Source organism: Ursus americanus, chromosome 11 (genome assembly GCF_024610735.1).
Source record: "Ursus americanus isolate L20-20 chromosome 11, mUrsAme1.1.p, whole genome shotgun sequence".
Lineage (NCBI taxonomy): Eukaryota > Metazoa > Chordata > Mammalia > Carnivora > Ursidae > Ursus > Ursus americanus.
The window spans coordinates 22,388,378-22,404,973 of NC_142137.1; positions in this window are offsets into that span (position 1 = coordinate 22,388,378).

The following is a 16,596-nucleotide window of genomic DNA, read 5'->3' on the forward strand; positions in this document are numbered from 1 at the left end:
CAGACACAGGAAAAAATGTTCAAGATCATTAGCCATCAGGGAAATTCAAATCAAAACCACACCTTACGCCAGTTAGAATGGCAAAAATTGACAAGGCAGGAAACAACAATTGTTGGAGAGGATGTGGAGAAAGGGGATCCCTCTTACATTGTTGGTGGGAATCCAAGTTGGTATAGCCACTCTGGAAAACAGTGTGGAGGTCCCTTAAAAAGTTAAAAATTGAGCTACCCTATGATCCAGCAATTGCACTACTGGGTATTTACCCCAAAGATACAGACGTAGTGAAGAGAAGGGTCATATGCACCCCAATGTTCATAGCAGCATTGTCCACAATAACTAAATCGTGGAAGGAGCCGAGATGCCCTTCAACAGATGACTAGATTAAGAAGATGTGGTCCGTATATACAATGGAATATTAGCCATCAAAAAGAATGATTTCTCAACATTTGCTGCAACATGGACACAACTGGAGGAGATAATGCTAAGTGAAATAAGTCAAGCAGAGAAAGACAATTATCATATGGTTTCACTCATTTATGGAACATAAGAAGTAGGAAGATCGATAGGAGAAGAAAGGGAAGAAAAGGGGGGTAAACAGAAGGGGGAATGAACCACGAGAGACTATGGACTCTGGGAAACAAACTGAGGGCTTCGGGGGGGTGATGGGATAGGCTGGTGATGGGAATTAAGGAGGGCACGTATTGCATGGTGAGCTGGGTGTTATATGTAAGTAATAAATTATGGAACTTTACATCAAAAACTAGGGATGTACTGTATGATGACTAACATAATATAATAAAAATATTACTATTAAAATAAATAAATAGAAAGTTTTTTTAATTTTAAAAAATAAAGTTAAAATTAAAATTAAAATAAATAAATAAATAAATAAATAAATAAATAAATAAATAAATAAATAAATAAATAAATAAATGGAGGACCAGACTGAATCCAGGTTCAGCAGGAAGAGTGTTGTGTTCAATTAGTGTTGTTTGCCATGGAAGGAGAACGTGGGGGCATATAGGCATGAATTTACTATCACCAGATTAAAGGATTCCTAAACTTTTCTTTCAAATTCTAACATTCTTTGATTCCATTAAACTATAACCTAGAAGAATTTTTTCTTGTCCAGTATTTTTAATTGCTACAAATAAATGTCCATCTCAACTCATAGCACAAAGACCCAAGACACTGACTTTGGAAATACTGAACGATATAATGACTAATTTGACAAAAGAGAGATTCAAAATAAAGAAATGTAAAAGGAAAGTTGGGCACAGTGGGTCTGAAGCTTCCTTATGAGTCTGAGAAGTTTCTAGATGGAAAAGAGCACTGTTACTCCAACTTGCCCTCCCTCACAGACTAACAGACAAACACCTAATTAACTCCGTAAAACAAGAAAATTGTTTAAGTTGGTAAAGATTTCCCTGGAAATGATCCATTTTCCCCCAATCCAATGACATAGCAATATTCATTGCTTATAATGAAGTATAAAGACTGGATAATGCAGATTAAAGTATTGCCAACTTCAAGGTTTACCAATAAGCTGATTTGCAAGACAACAATATTTCATATCATGTGCTGTAATATTATATATCAATGTTTAATAAGCACTTCATAAGTTTTGGCAAGCAAATGAGAAATGGATTACCATGGAGAGGTGATGAAATATTTATAATGCACAATAGCTACTATTACATTGTAGCTGTTCAAGAAATCTTAATAGTAAATTGAATGGAAATATAATACAGTAATGGATGTGGAAGTGTTCAACCGGCCATTTATAATGAAATATGAAAGTGTTTAAAGAGAGTAAATACATTTGTAATGGTTTTTGATTAGCTATGACTATATATGATTCAACCATCCTTTATGAATAGTGTGCAGATACTATGATGGCTTATAATATTTAGAATAAAGTGGCAGCCTTGGAGAAATTTTTTAGGAATCCTTATAACTTTCAATAATTAAATCTGTATCGTTACTTTGGAAAAAAATTCTTCTTTCACTTGCCATACTTTTCTAAGAATTTTAAATTGTATTTCTTTAATAAATGGTCCTTATTTGTGGTTAGTGGTACTGTTCTTCATTTTTTATAAATCATAAATTTGACCTCTGTTTTTTGTTCATATAAGACTTTCTACTTATAACAAATGGGCCAAAAACAACAAAGAATTCTCTCTCTCTCTCTCTATCTCTCTCTCTCACACACACAGACACACACACAGACACACACACACACACACACACACACACACACACACATTCTACCAGGGAAGAAAATATTCTCTAAAATTAAGACAATCATATAGAATCATCAAAAATTCCACTGTATTGTTTAGTACAATTACCATATCAGTAATTCATAGGCCCTTCATTCCTTCAACAAACACTTCACACCTCTGCCTAACACCCTGCAATAGCCTTCCAGTTACCATAGGAAACAGACAACAGTCCCTACTGGGCCTACAGAGTGTGACAAAGCTCCTGTCCGCCCCGCAACCTCATAACTTCATCCTGGCTTTCTAAGCTCCAGCTGTACCTGTCTTCTTTTGAGGCCTCAAAATAAGTCCATCTAGTTCTTGTCTCAGGTACTTCACATATATTTTCTCTTCTTGAAACACCTCTCCTGCCCCACCAGCCCCATTCTTGCTTCAGAGCTCAGCTCCTTCATCACTTTCCACAAGCTAGGTCAGGCTCTCCTACGAGGATCTCATGGCACTCTCTACTTCTTTGATCAGTCCCTTGTCACTTTCATCACTAAATAATTAATGGTGTCTATAAGTTACCTCACATTTAACTCTCCTACTAGAATGTAAACTCCATGAGGGAAGGGGCTGTGAATCTTTTATGTCTTAATTGTCTCCAGCCTTGGGACAGTGTCTTGCACATAATAATGCTCAATGAATATTAATTTATTATAAATTAATGGACATATAAACAAAAAGCCCACTCACAGACATTGTGTCAGTTACCAAGAAGAGAAGAACAAGGTAGAACCCCAAATTACTTCATTAAATCTGAGTTTGGTTTTATAGAAGCCAACTGTTATAATCAGACTATTATTCACAAGTTCAAACATTGGGGTTTTTTTAGGCTTTATAAAGTGTTCCTGCCAGCAGACTGCAACTCTGAACCTATATTTTCACCCAACTCACTCACTTGCTAATTGAGATAGATCCTGGTTCAGGATCTGGCCTATTTCCTCTGTCCTTGACTCTATTAACAACTAAAATTGCACTCTCTAAAGGTAAGCCCTAATGTGCAAAAGAAATATTCTTGTATACTATACCTCTCCTTTATGCTAGGTGAGGTAACAAACAAGAAAACAGCATAACAAGAGTAATAGGACTGTACCAGTCAGAGATCTCCAGAGAAACAAAACCAAAGGTCTATCTATGTATCTATCTATAACTGTCTATCTAAAGAAGAAGAGGAGAAAGATTTAAAGGAATTGGCTCACTTATTTTAAGAGGTCACTTGGCCTCAATTGTAGGGGCTGGCAAGTTCAAAATTCAAAGGGCAGATCAGCAAGCAGGAAAATCAAATAGGATTTCTATGTTATGATCTTGAGATAAAATTCCCTCTCCTCCAAAAAAACCTTATTTTTTATTCTTAAAGTTTTTGATTGATTGGATGCATCCCACTCATATTATGGAGGGTACTCTCTTTCACATAAAATCAATGGATTATAAGATTTACTCTTATAATTTATAATTTATAATTTACAAAAGACCTTCACAATAACATATAGACTAGTGTTTGACCAATTGGGTAGCACTGACTAGCCAAGTTGGCACATCAAATTAACCATCACAAGGACTCTGATAGATTTGTATTCTTAACAACAAACATTCATTCCTTCTTATCCCCAGTGAGAGGAATATAAATTTCCTGTTCTATGAAACGACATTACTTACTTTGGCAAATGGAATACAAGCTCATCCTGAGATAAATTTTTCAGTGTGATTTTATGGTTTGAATAGCTCATTTTGACTGTTCCCTAGTGTCATGAGAATGGGTTTGTTCCACAAAAGGATTTTCTTTTATTTTAGACCCTGGAATTAAGACAGTGTATAGAGCAGACCAAAATCTAACCACCAATCTGGATCAGAGCTGAAGCATAAGCAAAGCCACCATCATCAACCCACCACCACTGACATATAACATATGCAGAAAAATAAACCTTTATTTATTTCATAAACTACTGAGATTTGAGGATTGTTACACAGAAAAATCACTGGCAAAAGCTAACTAATACAAATCTTTTGTGAAGCCTGAAACATTTGATAGTACAGCTGATCTTTGAACAATGCATGGGTTAGGGGTAACTGAGCCCTGGACAGTCAAAAATCCATGTATAACTTTTGAATCCCCAAAAAGTTAACTACTAATAGCCTACTGTTGACCAGAAGACTTACTGACAATATAAACAGTCAATCAACACATATTTTGTATGTTATATGCAACAGATATCTTATTCTTATAATAAAGTAAGCTAGAGAAAAGAAAATGTTAAGAAAATCATAAGAGAAAATACATTTACAGTATTATATTTATTGAAAAAAAATCTGTGCATAAGTGGACCCATGCAGTTCAAACCTGTGTTTTTCAAGGGTCAATTGTATAAGGCACTGTATCCAATCCATTTATGCTACCAATGATAAAAATACATTAGCTATACGAAGCTCATTCTTAACTAGATAGATGCACAGCATGCCCTCTATGGTGAATATTTTGTTTTACAAATATAATGTAAGTAGAGCTATTTAAAATTTATTTAGGACTCACTGTGTTTCAGACAATCTGAGCTCAGCATGCACAAAGATGAATGTGATATAGTTTTTCCGTTTAGAACCCAATAGACTAGAGAGGAAAACTGTACATGTCAATGTATAGAATGACAAGAGCTTGACATTAAAGTATACCTCATGAGTTACAGCCTTGACTCTCTGCTAAAGCCTTCTGACCAAAGCCTTCCTCCCATGCCTTAAGACTTGACTTGTTACTATTTTCTATTGGCTCCTGAGAAAGATCCACCGCCTTAAAACCAACATCCATATAATCCATCCTTTCACCTAAACAGAAAAATGGTTTTGTTAAGAGAACACAACTGAATGACAGACACAACATGACTCAGAATCCCACCTTTCCTCCTAGTCTATAAGTCCCTTATGAAATTCAAATCTAAACAGCTCTTCTCAACATTCAGAGTGGTCTGTCACCTGTCCCAGCCAACCTCTACAAGCCTGACCTCCTACCACACCCAATATGAGAATTTCACTCCAGTCAACTTCCTCACTGCTGCCCCAATGTGCCCACTGTGCTGCTTTCAAAGTAGCTTTTGTCTCGCAGCTTCACACACAGACTTCTCAACTTGGCTTTGTGGTGCTGGCACTGGGCTCTACAAATCGTATCTCTGTTTTTTGCCAGGTGGGCTCTTCCAATAAGTGGCTTTTGGGGAAAGGACTGAGAAAGGAAAGGGATCTTGCTCTTTCCTATTTTTTCCCTGCTTGGGTCAGCATATGGAAGAGTTCTTTGCCCTGAAAGGGGCAGTTAGTTTGGTTCTAGTTGCAGTGGCAGTTTGGTTTTTTTTTTTCCCCAGACTTCCAGCACCAACTTTAGCATGCCCTTCACAGATACCAGCACCAGTTCTCTTCTGTGGTTTGAGTCCTACCTTCTTGGGATCACTCTTCCAAATGTCTAAATTCTAATAATCCCAACTTCTTCTCTTTGTCCCACCAACCCTAGAGATAATTGTGGTTTTCTACAGTCACCACCTCTCATGACACCTCTTCACACCGTTTTGCCTTTTCAGTTCTCCAACTCCTGGTCACTAATTCTTTACAGGAAATTCTCCCTGCTAAATAAGTGGTATGGATTCTGCTATCTGACTGGATCCCAAATGATACAACCTAATGTAGCATCCTTACTCTTAACTCTTGATTTGGTTTTGGTTTTGCTTTTATTCTGTTTTCCCCTCAAGTCAAATGAATGGTTACCCCTCTTTCATCCTCCAGGACTTGACTCTTGTCATGTGTCCTTGATGAAGGCTTCTGCCCTAACCGTTCTCTCCCTCTGAACTTCAACAGTATGGTTATCACAGGAAGATATACTCTCTGTGGAATGCAACATGGAGGACTGGAAAGGGACCTTGACCAGGACTCAGAAAACCTGGTTCAAGAGCTGGCTCTGCTAGTCACTAGTCCTATGAATTTGGATCTTTCTGGAATTCAGATTTCTCCCCTATAAAAGAGGGAAAGTTGGATTAACTAATCTCTCAACCCCGTTAAACTGCACTCTTTCAGAACTCTGTATTCTATTTCTTACTGGTAAATACTCTTTCCGAGAAGATTATAACCCCCTTAAAGACCAAAAGTTTCCCTGAAACTATCTTTAGCATGTCTTCCAGCCCACTCCCATTAGGATGCCTGGTACAGTTTTGTGGGCTAAGCACACAGTGAGAGCTCTCTACACCTCTTCTAACTAAAATCTCAGAATTATATTGAAAATCTGTGTGAACCAGAAGTTGCAAATTAGTGAGCTGGAAACCAAATTCTGCCCATAAACATGATTTGTTTGGCCCACAGTGAATTTTTGGTAACGAGCTGCCATGAGTTTAAAACTGGGAGATTTTATATACAAATCCAAAATGCAAACTTCAGATTTCACAGATGAGAAAATTTAGGATTAGGAGGTAAGGGAAACTGTCCAATGTCAAGGGCTTTATCAAGAGGAAAATGGTCACTCAACTATGAATACGTCTTTTGATTTTGGGGTTCCTGAACCTCTTTGCTTCTGTAAAATGATACCATGAAGTGGAGATGGGGAAAGAGTGCTATAACAAAGGAAAACTTAAATCTCGAACTATATTTGTCTTTGTCGTTAGCCAAATCCTCTCATTTATCATTGATGTACAGCAGGTTTTAATACTCTACATAAGACTACCTTAAAATATTTTGAATGCAATTTTATTTTCAAGTAATTATAAATGATCGACATTTCATTTCATTTGTATTGGCATTCATAATTCACAAAATTCACTGTGATTGATTTTGAAGAAAACTGATACCAAAGTACTTATTCTCTGTAATGTAAAATTAATAGCAGATGCATGACTGAGGAAAATTTTTTCCTGCTGTTTTCATAGTTTTCAAAACTCTTGGACTCTACTCTGCTTATATCCCAGATGCTATGTTGTGCCCCTTACTAACTGAATTCACTGTAGCATTTAAAAGCAGTGGCTACTCTCTCTTAAAACCCTTTTGTGACTTTCTGCTTTGAAGTAATAACAGCAGCCACCATTTCCTGAGCCCTTGCCATGAGCTACACAGCAGATTAAGTGCTTGATAAATGCAATCTTGATTAATACACGAGAGAAGCTTTGTAAGTAATATTATCCCCATTTTACAGAGAAAAACAGATGAAGTGCAGAGACGATAAGTAGATTGCCATCAATGACCCTGCTAGCATGTGGTGGCACCAGTTTTCCTGACGTGATACCATCTCTCTCTGTTTCCTCTACTTCTTAGCCTCTTTCACAGACCCCTCTTCCTTTGCTGGACCCCAATATGTTCCCAAGCTTCCATCTTCACCTATGTCACTGACAAATAGAACAATGCCAGCTGTACATGGCCTTTCCAGAACTCTCTCCTAAGCTCACGGCAGTACAGAGTTGTAGTTGGAGCCCAACAGCCCTTCAAACTCAACCTGTCTACAACAAAGGCTTCATTTCGTCTTGTAAGCCTGCTCCTCTGCATTTTCTTTTATGGTGAATGACACTGCCACTCTTTACAGATTCATTCAAATCAGAAATCTAGGGAATTCCTGCCCTTAACACCTGCACTCTCCTAGAGGTTGGAAGAAAAATTGCCCCAATTTTTAGCTAACCTCTAGAACCTATCATCCATACTTGCATTATAGGGGTCTCTTTCAAAATTTCAGATCTATTCACACCTGCCCACCTCATTTAAAATCCCTCAGTAGATCACCATGATCTTTAGAATGCAATCCAAGTGGTTCAGCAGAGCAGGCACAGCCCTTCAACATCCGGTCTTTGCTAATTCTCCAGTCTAACCTTCTAGCCCTCCATTCCCCAAAAGCACAAATTTAGTACTGCCGCCCTGAAGAGAAACTAGTCATTTGTGTCTTAGTATGCAGGCTAATGCAGTTTCCAGGAGTCAAAGGTGCCCTCCTAGCTAACCCTTCCTGCCCTTCTAAATGCTGCTCATGCCCTCCCCTTTCCACATCTTTGACAGCTCCTGAAGTCTGTTAGGCCCCTCACAGCCTGCCTTTACCTGTCCTTTAGCTGGTTCATGGAGAACCCTTGCTGCTGGTTGCTGTTCAGTCTTATTTACTAGACTCTGAGATTCCTGAGTTGAGTTTATCAGCTCTGTAACCCAGATCCAGACAGTATCCAAGAGGCACTTGACAAGGAAAATTATACTAGAAAGCCAACTAAGTCCTAATGTGAAAAACAGGCATGTTGACAGTAACATTACAAATCTGTTTGTGCAAATATAAAACTGCAGTGCTGAGAATGACTTTGCAAATCTAATCAAGTCCTTTTAACTCACAAATGAGAACCAGAGAACTTAGTTAAGTGACTTATTCTAGTCTAGACTCATCCTAGAACACCAGTTTAAAAAAGGTTAAGAGATCGGAACCTACGTCTCAGACTAGAACAGAATCACCATCCAAGCTCACATAAATAATGTATTTACGTATAATCTGTCATGTTACAGAAAAGGTCTTGGGCAGTTTGGAGAAATACTTAAAAGCAAGTAAGACTTCAGTTTTCTTACAAGCTAATGAAAAACTCCTAAGTGGTGAAAAATGGAGATTGTGAAGTGGACAGGACTATGAAAGCCGAAGAGAAGTAGGCTAAAATCCCTAGTGAGTTTAAATTTAAAGCCCTTCTGTAACAGTTGGTGCATTTTCTGAAAGTGGATTACAAATTTGCCTACAAGTTACTTGGCAGCCAACACAGAGAGGTGAATCTATTCTTGAATCAGAGTGGAAGATAAAAACAAACCAGTGGTTCAGGAGAAACATTCCTGATGTTGAAATCTGAAAGGAATTTCTCCCATGGGTTTTTATGAAAAAAAAAATATATGAAAGAGAGTAAACAATGCCTTTAGAATAATTCTGAGTTTCATAATATCATCTGTATAGTATTATTCAATAAAGGCCCAAAGCCTTAAAAAGTACAGTTCAGGAAAATTGGAGGGGTTGGGTGGAGGGCAAAATGATATGGAATATACATATATATTTCTCTACATAAGACAGGTTATGCACTCCATGAGCGCAAGCAGCCCTTGTCTTGTTCACTGTTGTGTTCCTTAGCGCACCATCTACCATAGTAAAAAGTCTCAGTGGTTCAAAATGTTCAACAAAAAAACAAATGAATTAATCTATATAAACAGTCAATACCTCAGTCAATCAAGTAAGAAAAATAAAATGTGAGAAGTACAGCTTTTCAAGGCAGAACCACATTATAGACTAGGATGCCAGCAGACATCAGTTCCAGGCCCTACATTGGTATGCAAAGAATCTGAACAACAGTTTCAGAAGAAACATTTCAAGTTTGCAGTTAATATTAAATTGGAAGAGACAGCAAATAATGAGAAACAAAGGAGGCAGATAAAAGGGTTTTAGATATTTCAAGTACCTACCCAGCTAATAAATGCAAATGAAGTTCAGTGCAGATAAGCACAGAATTATGAGTCTGGAAGCAAAGAAGAAAAAGGAGGACTATCTGCTTAATGGAAATGAGCTGCACGGTGCTGACCAGGAATGAGATCTGGGGAATTATTGCAGAAGAAATCCCTCAAGCTTTCAACCCAGTTTGCTGCAATGGAAAAGAAACATGATGATGAGCTGTATTAAACCACAATACACAACTATCAAGTCACACTCCACACTGGGTGAAAATGAAACCACAGCAAGGAAAGAATAAGACTTTTTTTATTTTTAATTTAAACTGTCATTCTATTCAGGACAAACCATCCTCAATGATTTTTTTTTTAATATCAACCTTAAGTAATTGTCTTCTCCAGATGTATTGGAATGTGGTTTCTTATGATTTGCTTGTATTCTCTGCCATTTTCTAGGCCATCCCACAGTTATTCAAGGGTCCCCAGAACACAGCCATCATACCTGACAGCAGAAGCCATCACTATAACAATTAGAAGACACTTGGATTACAAAGGTTGAGTGCTTCTTCTGCCAAAGCCTTACATTTTCTTCATTGGTCAAAAAAAAGAAACATAGATTCATAGATTTTAAAGCTAGAAGACATTCTAAGCACTTAGCAACTATTACTAGTACCATGTTACAGCTGAATTTCTCAGACTCAAAGGTGTAGTAAAGTCAGCTGGTCACGTTACAGTCTACTCTAGAACTGAGTCAAATTTAGCACACAGCTGAAGGAAACAGGTATGGTGGAAGGAATACCCAAAGGCTTCCCTGACCAAAAACAGTTCTCCCTTTTCTGGTTTTGGTTCCTGAAATCCTATATTCATTCATTCAATAAATATTTCTTGAGTCCTTACTAGGGACTAGGTACTGTTCTAAGTACTGAGATATAACAGTAAACAAAGGAGATAATATCCCTACCTTCATTGAGCTTAAGTTTTAGGAAGGGGAGAGAGACAATAAACAAACACAGAAATGAGGCAGACTCTCTCAGGTAATGGGAAGTGCCAGAAAGATAATTACCTGGAGGATATGGAGAAAAACCAGCAGGGGTTGCAGGAACTACTTAAGGAAAATGATCAAGAAACACAGTTCTCAGAAGGTAACATTTAAGGACTTAATGAGGAATCCATAGGGAATTACAATTATGACCTGAACAGGTTAAGGCATTAAAAGAATAGTAATTTACTAAAATCTCTTTCTGAATTAATTTCTCAGATTTTTAATCCAATCACGTTGTAGAGCTATGTAAAAAGAAAAAAAAGAACAGAGAATAAATTCTATTTCATATGAAGGAAGGATACAATGGGTTAGGAACACAGGATTTGGACTAACGAGCAGGTCGTCGACCTTGGTAAAGAAGGACACAAGGGAAAAATGCTTCCTGAAAGTGACCGAAAACTGAAGGGATAGGATTTGAAACACAATCATTAGAGCACACTCCACCAGATTTACCCACATTTTCCCCAATAATAACCCTACTACAGATATGGCAGTTTTTTTCACTAATCAGTGACTTCTACATACATAACTTACATAAACAAATAGTGGTTCAATTTTCTTTTGAAATAGGAAAAACTGTAGGATGCTGTTGGGTCAGCCTCTCAATGATCCTCAATGGCCCCTGCCTCCTGGTATTCATGCCCTCTATAGTCCTCCGTCCTGAGTGTGGGTTAGACCTTGACATTCACTTCTGTAAACAGAATTCAGGAAAAGTGATGAGATGTCACTTCTGAGATGAAGTTGCAAAGAGACCATGGCTTTCTTCTTACTCACTCACTCTGAGACAAGTCAGATGCCATGCTGTGAGCTGCCATGGAGGAGCCCATGGGGCAAGAAACCGAAGAACGACTGAATCCTGCCAACAACCACATAAGTGAGTTGGAAAGAAGATTCTCTCACAGATGAGCCTTCACTAGATACTGCATTCCCAGCCAGCACTTTAATTGCAGCTTTGAGAGAGAAACTGAGGCAGAGGCTTCCAGCCAAGCCATGTCTGGATTCCGGACCCACAGAAACTTTGAGATAATAGATGTTTGTTATTTTAGGCTGCTAAGTTTGGGGAGTTATGTGTTACAAAGCAATAGATAACTAACCTATAAACTGTGTCCCACCTCCCTCTGAAGATCTTGTACTTTTACCCAACACTGCTTGTATAGTAAAATTCTGTCTCCCCATGCCCTCTTGAGCAGAAGAGACACTTAAGGTTTGGCATGGAATGAGGCTACCTACAAAGGTGGCTTAAAAGTTAAAGGACAATAATAACAGCCATTAAATTATTTTTCATTCTGAATATAAATCCATAAAACACGACATGGGATATTAATTACCCCTAACAAAGTGTCTGTCACCTATAATTTTAATTGTTTGCTCAACCAGTCAGAACTTGATGATTTTCTTTCCTGGGGTTAGTCTGGAGCATCCTTAAGCTCAGGTAACCAAGGGCTACCGCACCCTCTCCACCTGAAGAAGAGAAACACATCCCCAGCCCCCCACCAATTGGAAGTATTACGGCCAATCTCTACTTTAGCCACTCTTTTCTGGTAGCCCCCTGAAGTTCTCAGCTTGACTGCACCACTCACAGACACAAATAAAATGTGATAAACTCCCAACTAACACCAGCAAAGAAAATTAAATCAATTAAGATCATTTAGAGTTTGTAATTCAAATTTAATTACTTTTGGATTAAATACCATCATTTTTCTAATATAAACTCATTTATTTAGCTGAACCGAAGAGGAGTTTTATTATATCTAAATGAATAACACTTTGAAAAGCTAAGAAATTTCTCCAGAATACTGTACAAGGTTGCTCCTATCATCCCCAAATAAATATAATACTAATCAAAACAGACAGCCCCTATAGAGTACTGCCACTGGCTATTAGCTGTAAGGCGCTACACAGTAGGTCTTCTTGAGCACAGCAACTACAGTGATATTAGGTTTTGCAAATTCAAAGAGGCAGCTCTGGACTACAGAGAACTTCCAAATATGAAGATAAAAAATACATTTAATAGACCTTGGAAAGCATTACTCCCTTGCCCCATGGCCTCACCATGGGGCGAACCAGTCCAATCCAAAGGAGGAAAGGCTAAGAGAATTTCCCTATTTCCACCCCTTTGTTTTAACCTTTCCACAGCATTGGCCTACATAAAAATCAATACATATGTCAACCTTTCATCATCAGCAGTTTTTTTAAATAGGCTTCCATTCCGGGAATAGCCACAGATTTAAGGCCAGACTCTCTGCTGTGGCACCACTGAATGCCAAATAGGAATACCTAAAATAGAACTTGGCCATAACAACACTGATCCTCCCCACCGCCATTTAAAATCTGCTTTATGGGAAACAGTGGAAAAACACACTTTTCCTGTAAACCACTCCTGATATACTTCATCTACAAACAAAGAAATCTAATTTCAATTTTAAGGTTTCCTTTGCCAGATTCAATGCAATTTCAAGCCTACACTTTTTTTAATGTATCCTTTTCTCCCCAGTTGCATTGAATAATAATTGACATATATCACTGTGTAAGTTTAAGACATGCAGCATGACAGCTTGATTTATATATATTGTGACATAATTACCTCAGCAGGTTCTGCTAAGATCCATCTTCTCATTTAGATACAATAAAAAGAAAAGAAAGAAGAAAAGGGAAAAAATTCTCCTTGTGATAAGAACACATAGGATTTACTCTCTTAAGAACTTCCCTAAATATCACACTAATTATAGTCATCCTGTTGTACACTACACACCTACTACTTATTTGTCTTATAAGTGGAAGTTTATACATTTTGACTATCTTCCTCCAACCCTCCTTCCCCCCACCCTCTGCCTCTGGTAACCACAAGTCTGATCTCTTTTTCTATTTTTTTATTTGTTTGTTTCTTTGTTTGTTTCTTTGTTTTAGATTCCACATATAAGTGAGATCATACAGTATCTGACTTTGTCTGACTTATTTCACCTTCAAGGTGAAATGCCTTCAAGGCCCATCCATGTTGTCACAACTGGTAAGATTTCCTTGTTTGTTTTCAATGGCTGGAAGATATTCCATTGTGTGTGTGTGTGTGTGTGTGTGTGTGTGTGTGTGTGTGTGTGTGTGTACAACTTCTTTATCCATTCATCCATCAATGGACACTTAGGTTGTTTCTATGTCTTGTCTATTGTAAATGATGCTGCTATGAACGTTGGGGTACAGGTATCTTTTCTAATTAGCATTTTCATTTCTTTTGGATATATTGCCAGAAGTAGAATTGGTAGATCATATGGTAGTTCTAACTATTTTGAGGATCCTCCATATCGTATTCCATAGTGGCTGTAACAATTTACAACTCCACTAACAGTGCACAGGGTTTCCTTTTCTCTACATCCACAGCACCACTTGTTATCTCTTATCTTTTTAATGATAACCATTCTAACAGGCATGAAGGGATATCGCATTATGGTTTTAATTGACATTTCCCTAATGACTAGTGATGTCGAGCATCTTTTCATGTACCTATTGGCCTTTCACATGTCTTTTCTGGATAAATGTCTATTCAGGTCCTTTGCCCATGTTTTAATTGGATTATTTGGGGTTTTTTGCTACTGAGCTGTAGCAGTTCTTTATATATTTTGGATGTTAACCCCTAAACAGATAGATGGTTTGCACATATTTTTCCCATTCCATAGACTGTCTTCTCACTTTGTTGATGGCTTCTTTTGCTGTACAAAAGCTTCTTAATTTGATATAGTCGGGCTCATTTATTTTTTATTTTGTTGCTTGTGCTTCAGGCATCACATCTAAAAAATCATTACCAAGACCCATGTCAAGGAGTCTTATTCCTATGTTTTCTTCTATAAATTCATGGTTTGAAGTCTTACATTTAAGTCTTTAATCCATTTTGAGTTAATTTTTGTGAGTGGGGTAAGATATTGGTCCAATTTTATTTTTTACATGTAAATATCCAATTACCCCAGCACTCTTTATTGAAAATACTATCTTTTCTCCTAAACATTATCATTGAGTATTCTTGGCTCCCCTGTCAATATTAGTTGACTGTATATGCTTCGGTATATTTCTGGGCTCTCAATTCTGCTCCATTGGTCTATTTGTCTGTTTTTATGCCAGTACCATACTGTTTTGATAACTATAGCTTTATAGTATAGCTTAAATCAGGAAGTGTGATGCCTCTGGCTTTGTTCTTCATCAGGATTTCTTTGGTTATTCATGTCTTTTGTGACTCCATATAATTTTAGGACTTTTTTTCTACTTCTGTAAAAAATGACAGTGGAATCCAGATAAAGATGGCCTTTGGTAGTACTGGCATTTTAACAATATCATTTCTTCTAATCCATGAACACAGGATATCTTTCCATTTATTTGTGTCTTCTTTGATTTTTTTTCATCAGTGTCTTATAGTTTTCAGAGTAGAGATCTTTCACCTCCTTAGTTAAATTCATTCTTAAGTATTTTATTGTTTTTGATGCTATTATAAGGGATTGATTTTTTTTCAGAAATTTCTTTGTTAGTGTTTAAAAATGCTACTGAGTTTTGTATGTCAACTTTATATCTTGCAACTTTACTGAATTCATTGATTAGATCTATGAGTTTTTTTGGTTGAGTCTTTAGGATTTCCTATATATAAAATCATGTCATTTACACACAGAGCCAATTTTACTTCCTTATATTCAATTCTAATGCATTTTAGTTCTTTTTCTTGCCTGGTTGCTCCAGCACTTCTAGCACTATTTTGAATAGGAGTGATGAGAGTGAACACCCTTGTCTTATTCCTGATCTTAGACAAAATCTTCAACCTCTCACCATTCACCATTGAGTATGATGTTGGCTGTGGGCTTTCCATATATGTCCTTTATTATGTTGAAACATATTTCTTCTATGCCTAATATGTTTAGAGTTTTTATCATGAATGGATGTTGAATTATATCAAAATGTTTTTTCTGCATCTACTGAGATGATCACAATTCTTTTCTTTCATTCTATTAATGTGATGTATCACATTGATTGATCTGCATATGTTCAACTATCCTTGCTTCCCAGGCATAAATCCCACTTGATCATACTGTATGATCCTTTTAATGTGCTGCAGCATTCAGTTCGTATTTTATTGAAAATTTTGGCATCTATGTTCATCAGGCATATTGGGCTATAATTTTCTTTTCTAATAGTGCCTTTTTCTGAATTTGGCATCAGGATAACGCCGAACTTGTAAAACGAGTTTGGGAGTGCTCCCTCCTCTTCATTATTTTGAAGAAGTGTGAGAAGGATTGGTGTTAATTTTTCTTTGAATGTTTGGTAAAATTCACCAATGAAGCCATCTGCTTCTGAGCTTTTCCTCATTGGGAGATTTTTGATTACTGACTCAGTCTCCTTAGATTTTTTATGTCTTCTTGATTCAGTCTTGGTAAGTTATACATTTCTAAGAATTTTTCCATTGCTTCTAGGTTGTAACATCAGGTTCTTCTATCAGTTGTGATGCCTCCTTTTCCATTAATAATTTTGTTGACTTGATCCTCTCTTTTTTCTTTGGTTAGTCTAGCTAAGGTTTTGTTAATTTTATCTTTTCAAAAATCAACTCTTAGTTTGGTTAATCCTTTCTAAGTTTTCTAAGTTTGGTTTTCTGTGTCTAATTTTAATTATTTCCTTTCTTCTGCTGACTTTGGACTCAGTTTGTTTTTCTTTTTCTAGTTTTTAAGGTGTGGAGTTAGGTTGCTTATTTGGAATCTTCCCTCTTAATGTAGGCATTTACTGCTTCTTAATGTAGGCATTTACTGCTATAAACTTCACTCTTAGAACTGTTTTTGCTGCACCCAACAAGTTCTGGTATGTTGTATTGCCATTTTCGTTTGCCTCAAGAAATTTTTAATTTCCCCTTTAATTTCTTCTTTGGCCCATTAGTCT